Source organism: Canis lupus, chromosome 7, assembly GCF_003254725.2.
Source record: "Canis lupus dingo isolate Sandy chromosome 7, ASM325472v2, whole genome shotgun sequence".
Taxonomy (NCBI): Eukaryota; Metazoa; Chordata; class Mammalia; order Carnivora; family Canidae; genus Canis; species Canis lupus.
This window is the reverse complement of record NC_064249.1, coordinates 63,611,249-63,623,183: the sequence shown is the minus strand read 5'-3', so window position 1 is coordinate 63,623,183 and position 11,935 is coordinate 63,611,249.

Sequence of the window (11,935 nt, the reverse complement as noted above, 5' to 3'; positions counted from 1 at the left end):
TTAGCATTTCTGTTTTTATTTTTAACTTAGAGCAGAGGTAGGGAAGCGCCTTTCACTGCTCTCCCCTGCACCCCGGAGACTCACTGCCGTCAGCCTGCATTCCACTGCTCTGTCTCATGGCCTCTCTTGAGGTTTCTGGAGTTAATGAAGTAAATCAAAATCTCTGAGCAAAATGATTTCAGTCTCTGGAGGTAAAGTATGCCATGTGGGATGATGCCCAGATAAGAAACCATAATCACGTCTCAACGGCAGAAGTATTTGCTCAGGGTCTGAGCTAGGGCGGGGATGAAAACCTTAATCCTGAAATGTAAGAAGCTTTGTGTGAGATTTGTTGAAATGCAGCTCTCCATCCTAAGTAACATTTTAGGCAGCATATTGGCAATACAAAACATTTGAATAAAAGCAGTGATGGTATTAGTCACAACCCACCCCTGTCCTTGAATCTCTGAGGATGTGCGTGCCTGAAGCGCATGCTAAAATACACTTAATCTAATCACCTCCGGAGATTGAGAGGCGTGTGCTCATATAAATGTCAAGTTGGGACATAATTTAGCTGATCTCTGGGGTTTATCGCTATTGCCAGACTCCCTCTTTATTTGATCTGGTGAAGCAAATGAAATGTGTCTCTTTGGTTTTAAACCAGGTAAGATCAGGAGATTAGAATCTGTGAGTTTCTTATTTGGATGCAATAATCATGCAGCCAGCCCTGATTTAAGGAGGCTGCAAGGTCTATTGTGTGTGTGCAGAGGAACAACGGGCTGGAACCAAGGTCAAATTATCTTGGCCTAGCTGTTATCTGCTAGGTGTTGGCCGTCTCCTTGACAACATTACTAGATGTATTAAAGGTAGGGAAGCAGAGGTTAGTTAAAAAAACAAAAACAAAAGTGTGCTTCAGTATTAGAGGGGGAAAGTCTCCTTGGGCACAGCTTGGCCCCAGTCACTCTTCTCAGCCATGTGAGAGCAGAACCTCCATTTCACTGCATTTGAGGTGCTTTGGTAATGAGAGCTCATCGAGAAACACAATGGCCTATGGTAAAAAAAGAAAAAGAAAAAAAAAAAGATAGCTGTTGACTGCATGTTAGGAAAATTAGAACTCAATTATGCCTGTTACCTGGGCTTGGAGAATGCATCTTGAAGAACAGTCTGGAACATCATTGTTAACTGGAGTGGCTTTGCTCTGTCGTAGACATTTGGCAACGTTGGAAGACATTTTTGGTTGTCACATTTGCGGGGATGTGTTACTGGCATCTAGAGAGTGGAGGCCAAGGATCCTGCTACATATCCTGCAGAGCGAACTTGCAGCCCCCATCACATGAATTACCTAGTCTAAAATGTCAATAGTGCTGAGGTTGAGAAATTGATCTAGTGGAACATTTATATCCTTACATATAGCATTTGCTGAACTAAATGAATGAATTAAGAAGAAAAACAGAGGGACTTGTCTCATCTTTCTAAATAAATGCAAGTTCTATGATAACTGGGATATTAGTATTCTAGATGTGTTGCAGAGATAAATTTTCAGCTGTGCACTCTTTCCATTATATTGCTAAGCAGCAAGGCAAAAACATTATCCCAAAATTGCGAGGCACACATAGCTTTCTAATGGCATATGAGAAATAAAAAACAAAGCTTACAGAGGTCCTGTTCACAATATGAAATAGACACATTCAAAGTTTCAATTTGCAGCATCCTTAATGCTATGCCTCTTAAAACACTTTTTTAGGTTTAGTTACAAATAGCTGTTCCAATCAGGTCGATATTCATAAGAATATATTTCAACTCCCCCTATATGTAGACTCAGAAGGGAACATTTCAGTGTGATGGGAAATTGCAGAAAGCAGTTGATGCTTTGAAAATGGGTCATTTCATAAAGTGGTGCTGTAAATATTTTTATGCATTACATCGAGTTTCAGTTGGCAGGTCTCTAGCTTCTGTGCCTCTGCTGAGGTGTACACATTCCCTCTTCAGGCTCTGCCCCTGTGGAACCTGCTGGCTGCAGGAGCAGTCTCCAGGTAGCATGGTGGAGACTTAAAATAACCACCAACACCTTCTGGGGACAGTTAGAGGGAAATCAGTCCCTTCCATATGTAACCACATTGTATAACTCACTCCTAAAACAGAATGACTTTTTTCTTTTTCATTAATTTTGATCCTGCATTTTGGCTTTAAGAGACTGCCCCGTGGCATAAACCTGATATGCATTTATTTGACTGTTGGGATTGTTTTTTGTTTGGACAGTGTTGGTGCTTTTTAGCTATTTTTCTCCCCCTTAAGGACTCTAGCATCTGATGGCCTATTTTAATCTTAAAGGCAAGTTGTGATGTCAACCTGGAAATGTCTGAGGGACCAGCATTCCTTACTATCTTATGCACAACTGCACTTGCCTTTACTGATGTTCAGTAGGGCTCCAATTCTCATGACACATGGACAAATAAATGATTCAGAGAGGAACCGTAGCATAGTGATTAAAAGTATTGGTTTTAGGGTTTCTCTGGGTGGCTCAGTGGTTTGGCGCCTGCCTTCAGCCCAGGGCGTGATCCTGGAGTCCTGGAATCGAGTCCCACATTGGGCTCCCTGAATGGAGCTTGCTTCTCCTCTGTCTGTGTCTCTGCCTCTCTCTCTCTCTCTGTGAGTCTCACGAATAAATAAATAAAATCTTAAAAATAAATAAATAAAAATACTGGTTTTGGAGCTGTGGCCTTAACACATAGTCATTATGTGGATATTGAGCAAATTACTTAATTTCTCTGGGCCTTAAGTCTCTTCATTCATAGAATGGAGATCGTAATACCACATAGGTAGTCATGAGGATTAATAAGGGCCCAATTAATGTAGCTTTGGGAAATGAGAGACACAGAGACTATTCATCGGAGACCTCACCTGCATTACCCTTCCTTCTTTACGTTGATGAAAAATCTTGGTCAGCGATGAGAGCTAGGTATTTTAGTCTTTCATAGTCTGATCTTCCCTTCCTTAGATCCAAGGATGAGTTGGCCAACTTCCTCTTATTCCACTCCTGATCCACATATTCTTATGGTTGCTCTCTGCCAAAGGACAGAAGTCCTCAGCCCTTCTGGGTTTTGGAAGGGCTGGTCTTTCTTCACACCTCGTAGCTGAATGGTCTCTGGTTGAGCTTAAATCAACCACTATCTGCTGCCCAGCCTTCTGGGTCCCCAGGTTTTGTCTCTACCTCCTCTGCTCCTACAAAGGCCTCCTGGGGCCTGGTCATCTTTCTCATCATGGTCATGTGGTGGGCTTTGTTTCTTTCTGGCATGATCAGAAGTTTGGTGATCTTGAAAGATCTGGCTGACACTGGATGCTCCCTTGAGCTCCATTCTGCACATCCAAAACCAGTTGTTTCTCCTGTTTCTCGTCTTTTCTGGGTAACTGGTCGAGGCTGACCCATGTTTGGATGTAATTGGTAATTTGAAGCTGCTTCCTTAATTGGAAGTTTGGCTACTAGTTTTACCCTGTCCTGTCATTCAGGCCTAAGCATCCTTCTTGGTGATTAGAAAGCTGGTGTCTTTTTCCCTTCATGAGATTTAGAGGAACTTTGCAACATTTGATAGCAGTCTACTAGATTCTGAGCTTTTGGGATATGAGCAATGTTTTGTTCATCATTTTATCCTGAGAGCCAACCATGTGGAAGGTGTGAAATAGATGCTTGGTTAATGAATGTAGGGAGCTGTAGACAAATGAGTTCCTTCTGTGATTTTTGTGCTTGCTTGAGATGTTGAGTATTCTCTGGGGGAGACACTGAGGTAGGGAGGATGCACGCATGATGCAGGTAGCAGGAGGGAGGCATACAGCGGTCTGAACACGAAGGTTTTATGTGCTATTTTAGGCAGTTAGGAACTACGGGACAGATGATGAGAACCCACAGCAGAGATTTTTAGCTGAGGGATGATGTTTAGTTATTAATAGGTATCACTGTGTCTAATTCTTTTAAAAATTGCCTTGAAATATTTGAAAATACTCAGAAAATTAATTTAAATGGACTTTCATTGAAAAGAGTTATGTTTCCGTATAGTGTCTTTTATGTATTACGTAACTAATTAAATGAAATCCAGCAACAGAGTCCAACTGACATCCATAACTATGCGTGGAGAAGACCCTTTTCTTGGTCTCTGATGATGCCCTTCTCTTTTCTCTAATACTTGGGCTTTTGAACCCTGAGAGAACTTACTCATGCACACTGAGTGCTGAATAGGCCCTAGGATGCCAGATATGCTCTTGGGAAGTTGTGGAATTATGCACTATGGTAGAGGGCGAATGACACTTTGCTGAGCAGGAAGATTGTGATGTCTTTCTAATCATTCATTTCAGCAGTTTGTGAGATTCACAAATCTTTACTTTAATCTAGACTGCAGCCCATCTGCATGGAAGATGTAGTAACATCATTAAATGAATTCACACGCACACTCTTTAATTTATTATTGGTTGTAATGTTGATATTACCGTATTTCATGTGGGGAGGAGGGTATAATAATTGTACTACCAATTGATATACATGCTCCTTTTCACAAATTAACAATTTTGTAGTAATGGCCAAGAATTATCTTCTTAATACAAATGTCTGTTTGTTGTTCGAGGACTTGATGCTCTTTTGTACTAATTACAGTTCCAGGAAGAAATTGCCTTCAATTTCTCTGTATTTTATTATAATTAGAATCTCAGGCATACTACCATTACCAAGAATATCATGTTTTATTACATTTTTTGGAAAGGTTATAGGATGACGAATTATTACATGAATGGGAAATCATCACTTTTGGCCATTTTTTTACAGGCTATGCAAAAGCGCCATCTGATGTAGTTTAAGACTCTTTTAACCCCCCACTGCCCCACAAGGATGGATCCAGAGGAGAGGAATAAGATTATTTGGACTCTATTTTAAAATATTTCGCTTTGTTTGCTAACACTGTATCAATGTGTTCAACAGATTTAGTAGTAAAAGCTTCTAAACAATAAAGACATTTTTCTACGTAACTGGCCCCAAAACTTTATTAAAGAAAATTATCTATATTGAATGCTAGTTCCGTGTTATAAATATTTTGTTTAAAATGAGATAAATAATCTAAGCTACAGTTTATGTAAACCTTCTAGAGCACATCTGCCCAAAAGGCTCTTTAGATTGGTCTCTGATAAGTCTGGCTATTGGGACCCAAGGGAATGAAGCAGGAGCTGTCTGACCCTTGACCTTGGGGGCTGCTGCTTGCCAAAGGTTCCTGTTCTATTCTACTTAGAATACTTAGGCCACTACTTAGTAGTGGGTTGGCAGCTGAATGCCTCGACTAGTGAATTAGATAAGGAAACATGTAGATTTTCAGTGTAAACCACACAGACATGGGACTTACAAACACTGCTTACTGTTCTAGTTTTTTTTTACTCTCAGACCAGTAAAATAATCCTGAGTCTTTATCTTTCTGCTCATCTTGAGAAACAACCATAAGGGCAACATGCAGATCAAAACTGGGCTGAGCAGACCACATAACCCCTAACTGGTAAGTCCTGTAGGACACAATGCCTGGAAAACCCTCAATTCATTCATTCATTTATTCACGGAGTAAAAGAGAATTGGAGCACCCGCTCTATGCCAGATATTGTGCTAAATGCTGAGGATACAACAACAAATAAGCCAAAGGCCTTACCCTACATGCAGTTCTCTGCCTGACACCATTAATCTGGCCTCATTCTTTCAGCTTTCCTGTCTTTGTTCTGTGTTTGACTTATGGAATAACATCTCTCCTTTTTTCCTCCGGTGTGCATTTATGGCTGTCCTCACACACTCTACTTCCTGTGGCAGCTCATTGCTGGCTCCAATTTGGCAGGTAGTTTATTACCTGCTCCATTTTATAGATGAGGCTGTAGAGAGCACTTTTTTTCTACATTTGAGCAAAGTCTGTCTGCAGACATTAAACCTGCAAGCCGAGAGACAGACAGAAGTATTTTCTTGCATTCGAAGAGACAAAATTCAGGTCTTTTTGGAGTTCTGAAAAGCCCCAAAAGGAGTTGCTCAAAAAATAATTTTCCTGGTATATTTCTAGTTGGGAGCCAACTGCAAACCTCCTCCAGCTATAACTGAATTGACCACTGGATGTCACTATTGCTCCATATACGGTAAATACTCTGGCCAACCGCTAGGCTCTAGGATTTGGGAGGTTTTGTAGGTCTGTCTCTGCATTTTTAATACTCTTGCTTTGTCCAGTTTGCATTACAGTTACCTCAGAGCTTCTTTGAGACAAGGTTGGATTCTAAATAAGCAACTCAACAAAGAAATAAACATCTTATCCAGGAGTAATTGTTGTTAGTGATCTGATTTAGATGACAGAGATGATTGGGCACTTGCAAATTTTCAGATATAACCCATTGGAAAGCGACCATTTCCCCTTTGCCTGAACACTGATTGTTGAGAGTCTGTGCCACACTCAGACCTGGCATGGTACCCATGGAACTGAAGAGTCGTATCTTAGAGGCCACCTCTTCAAGCATCCTGCCTAATGCAGGAGCCCCTCTAGGACTTGGATGAATGGTCATCTACCTCTGTTTGAACACCCCCAGAGACCTTGCTCACAGATTCACCAGGCAGCTCCATCTACCACTGGAGTGCTAGAATTGAGCTGGAGGGGATAGAAAGATCTTTCTTCAACTCACAGCTTTGCCATTCTCTCATGTACACTGCATGACATTATATACTTGTTTGCAAAGGCTGCTGTGGAAGATTGCAAGAAGGGGCTTGGCCCTGCCTACAAACTGTGGGGACGATCAACAGGGAAAGTTTCCTCCTGGAGCAGGATAAGTGGGGTGTGGGAGGGAGGCCATGGGCCTTCTGGCCTCCCTTGGATCATACATGTAGTAGATGCTCACCCTGGCTGCTCACAGAAACTGCGCTGTTTAGGGAGATGTCCCTGGTATGCGTGGGAGGAGCTAGGGGAACTCAACAGTGGTTAAATTTAATTAATATACTTCTCTCCCCCTAGAGCTATGTAAAGGTGAAATCCATAATTGAATCCTGCCTTTGTACTGGCTTCTGGTACAGAACTGCAGGACCACTGCTACAGAGAGGTTTTGCATTTAAAGCCAGGAGAAAGCATCACCTGTTTCTACTCCCTCACCCACAGCCATCTTCCAGTGGAGACTCTGCTCCATACTGGTGGGAGATCTCCCCTCCCACTTCTCTCAGAAACTCAAGCTCCAGGCCTCCACCCAGGGCACAGAAGATGGAAGAGGTGAAGAACTCGCTGAATTTTTACAAGCCCCTGGGTCCTCCAAGACAAGATGCTTTCTATCCATTACTAATAGGCACTCAGCTTTTTTCTTTGGCTCATTTCCAGTTCAGAATTTTTAGTGAAATGCCTAAAAATCACATGGAAGCCCTGGAATTCAACAGATAGTGACTTAACTCTTGGCTGGTCTCTTTCTAGCTGTGTGACCTCAGGCAAATTACTTAACTTGGTTAAACTTTGGCTTTCTCTTTTGAGAATGAAGACAACGATAGTCATGGTATCGACTCTCCAGGCTTGAGCTAAGGATATGAAAATGAATTTAGAGGTGTGTGGCACAGTCCCTGGATGTGACCCGGGCTCCAGCAGTGTTAGCTGCTCGTATGAAGTTGAATAAGAGGAGTCAAGAAAGGACAGAGAGAACCTGAGGTTGACATCGTGACTATAAATCTCAGAGAGGCCCCAAAGAACAAGTAATCAGATCATCAGCATTCACTCATGTAATAAGCATTCCTGAAAGCCTTTTATTTGTCAGACATGATACCTGGAGGAAGATCCAGTCTCTGTGTTCAAAGAGCTGACTCTGAGAGTGACTAAGACATACCAACGGATAAGTATAATATACCTGGTGGATGAATAGCAGATAAACAGCTTAAATTTCCATGAATGCAAATTTAATTAATAGATGTACCTAATTATTATTTTTTTTCTTTGCTGGATTCTGCTACTGCAAAATCCAGGAATTTGGACTGTTGGTAAAGAGGCATCCTACATCATCTACTGTGCCATTGCAGGATGTGGAGCTATTACATAAGCATACCTGAAAGTTACTTTGAAAAAAAAAAAAATGAGACTTTTATGTTCCTTCACCATATAAATGTTTATGTTCAGAGCAATAAAATTAAGATTGCCAGAAAGACACCACAAGCACATTCATATTTCCAGTTGACAATACTTTTCCCATCTGAATACACTTCCTGTCATAGTTGCTGGGCTTTTACATAAATCACCTCAATGTTTAAACCAGTTTAAGCTTTATATGTGTACATACTGCATAGATTTTTTAAAAATATGCAGAATCAATTTCCTTTTACTCAACTAATTATTGTGATGGTGCTATTTAAATTGCACACTGGTAACATTGCCCCTCAGGCTACATCCTTCTTGACAAGTGTTGAATGTAGAGCTATCATTTTTATCATCCCCATCTAAAATGTTAATTGAAGCCAAGACTTCAGAATTTATTTACCAGCAGCATATTTTTGCAACTATTCATTTCACCAGCATTATTGAGTACCTGCAAAGTACAAAATGCATCAAACATGAAATTGTTAATGAAGTCCCTTTTTTCACTTAGCAAAGGCCAACATCATATTGTTTCAGTTAACTTGATGGCTTAACATAACGTAGACAACATCTGTATGGAGGCACGGACTTAAAGTGTGTGCTCCTTAGAACAACTGTGGAAGCTTCTATACTTTGGCAGCAAAAAACACATTGCAGTGACTCAGGTTCATGTATGGGGGTGGGTTCCCATCCAAAAAAATAATAGTTGGAAAAAAAACATCAGAACTTCCAACAGTTTTATACAATGAAGAAGAAATATTGTTATGTGTAGCTCACAGGGCTTTTATTTTTATTTTTATGTATTTATTTTTGACAAAAATTGTTTATGTTTAAGCTATACAACATGGTATTTTGATATATATATATATATGTGAAATGATCAGCACAATCAACTAATTAGCATATCCAACATCTCCCATAGCCACCATTTGTGTGTGTGTGTGCTGAGAACTCTTGAGATCTACTCTCTGAGCAAATTTCAAGTATAGAATACAGTACTATTAGCTATAGTCACCATGCTGTGCATTAGGTCTCCAGCACTTATTCATCTGATAACTGAAAATTTGTACTCTTTGATCCTTTGATCGATGTTTTCTTTTTTCCATCCGTCAATCTCTAGTAACTACTATTCTATTCTCTGTTCCTGTAATTTTGGCTTTAAAAAAAAAAATCCACATAGAAGTGAGATCCTGTGATATTTGTCTTTTTGTGTCTGGCTTATTTTGCTTAGCATAATGTCCTTCAGTTTCATCCACGTTTTTGCAAATTGCATGATTTCCTTCCTTTTTAAGACTGGATAATAATCCATTGTTTATACCACATTTCTTTTTCCATTCATCTGTTGACAAACTCTTAGTTTCTTTCCATATCCTGGCTACTGTGAATAGTGCTGCAATGAACATGACACTGTTGACTTCTCTTCAAGACAGTAGTTTTAGTTCTTGTAGCTATGTACCCAGAAGTGGGATTGCTGAATTGAATGGTAATTCTATTTTCAGTTTATTGAGGAACCTCTATATGATCACCTCTGAAGAATGCTCCATATGCATTGGGAAAGAATGTGTGTTCTGCTGCTGTTGGATGGAATGTTGTCAACATGTGCATTAGAGCCATTTGGTCTAAAGTGTTGTTCAGGTTCAATATTTTTTTTTATTGATTTTCTATTTGGATGATCTACCTATTATTGAAAGTGGGCTATTGAAATTCCCTACTATGGGGGCACCTGGGTGGCTCATTGGTTGAGCATCTGCCTTTGGCTCAGGTCATGATCCTGGGGTCCTGGGATTGTGTCCCGCATCAGACTACCTGAGAGGACCCTGCTTCTCCCTCTGCCTATGTCTCTATGTCTGTCATAAATAAAGACATAAAAAATCTTTAAAAAAAAAAAGAAAAAATTCACTACTATTATTGTATTGCTATTTATCTCTTCCGAGCTGTTAATATTCACTTTAAATATTTAGGTGCTCCAATGTTTGGTGCATATGTATTTACTTGTTATTTTATCTCAATGAATTTATTCTTTTATTTTATATTTTTTTATTCTTTTATTTTTATATAATGATCTTTGTATCTTATAATGACTTTTGACTGAAAGTCTATTTTATAGGATATAAGCATAGTGCCTCCTATTCCCTTTTGGTTTCTACTTGCATGAAATATGTTTTTCCATTCCTTTAATTTTAGCTTATTGTGTGTTCTTGAAGGTGGAGTGAATCTCTTGTAGGCAACATATAGTTGGGTCTTTTTTTTTTTTAATCCATGAAGCTACTCTATGTTTTCTGATTGGAAAATTTAGTCCATTTACATTTAAAGTAATTATCAGTGAGTTCATAGGACTTTTTGAAGAGGGTTTCATGTTTTAAAAACCCTTCTGTGACCAACTAGATGTGTCTGATATATGAAGGAAGGGCAAAAGCTGAATTTGGATATAGTCACTATTTACAGAGAGTTGAACTTCTCCCCGTAACAAAGAGATTAAGAATGGTGGTTTCTAAAACAAATCTGTGACAGAGGAATCATAGAATGACAGAAGGAAGGGGACAGTGGGAAGAGGAAACAGGGAGATGGCATTATGCTTTGTAATCCTATGCCCTGAGAGGACAAAGTAAAATCTTGCATGATGAGAAATCAAAGACTTCTTGGACAAGCATGTCCAAGGCTTGATAAAGTGTAAGGCCTCCTTCTTTAAGCTTTCAACTTTAATACCAGTATCTTGCATAGGTAGTTTTTTGCTTGTTTTTTTCTTTAAATGAAGGCAGACTTTTAGTACTAGAACACCATTACCATAGTACCACGGTGCATAAGCAAGACCCGGGGGAGAACCATAACCTGAGCTATTTAAAGAGAAGCTGTGGATGACATATAAGTAGGTTGAATAGTTTTACTGCATATCTGAGGTTGGCTTTGGGTATCTTTAATCCATAGATTAAACTTAGGGACAATACCTAATATTTGGATCACCTCAAAATGACAAAGTAACTCTTTCTTGATGGCCAACTTATTTAGCCACACTGGATGATAGCAACTATTTATCACACCAATACAGAGAATCACATGTTGTTGCAGGAATGACTCATAAAACACTCCTGTTTATTAAATGGCTTCTACTTCTATGGTAGCTTGGAAGAATAGAAGTCATTGAGTAAAAATTCACAAAATGGGACAAAATCAATCTTAAGCTAAATTATCCACTATAAAATATTTCTTAAAATATTTCTCTTTGCTGTGAATTTTATAAAACCCTAACCTTTAAAATATTAATATAGTTATATTAATTTTGAAAATCTAATTAAACTTTTATCTATAAAATATCTTATTAAGGGCCATATTTATATCAAGGTTAAAGGTGTGAAATGAAGCAAGGCTTTATTACTGAAAAAAAAAAACACAATTTTTTTGTTAATGGAAAATGGCCTATGGTATAGTCTGATAATACTGAGATACCCAATGAGGCTGACCTGATACCCTACAAGTATTAGCTAAGGCCACTGCATTGGGAATTTTAAAATTCATTTTTGAATGTATAGAAAATTTTAAATAGAAAAAAATTCACATCAACATTAGTTATAATATCTAATAAGTGAAGTGTAGCAGAATATGCTACCCTAAAATATGCCACTTTCACATATGGATTATTTTGAGCTGAAGGCAAGTAAGAAGAAATAGATATAAGAAAAGCTCTCTCCTTCCTATTTGCTGAAAAGCAGGATATCAATTTGTAAAGCTGTCCTTCCTCCCTCTTTACTAGGAAGGACAGAAAATTTTTTTTAAAGATTTTATTTATTCATGAGAGACAGAGAGAGGCAGAGACATAGGTAGAGGAGGAAGCAGGCTCCCTGACAGGAGCCTAATGCAGAACTCAATTC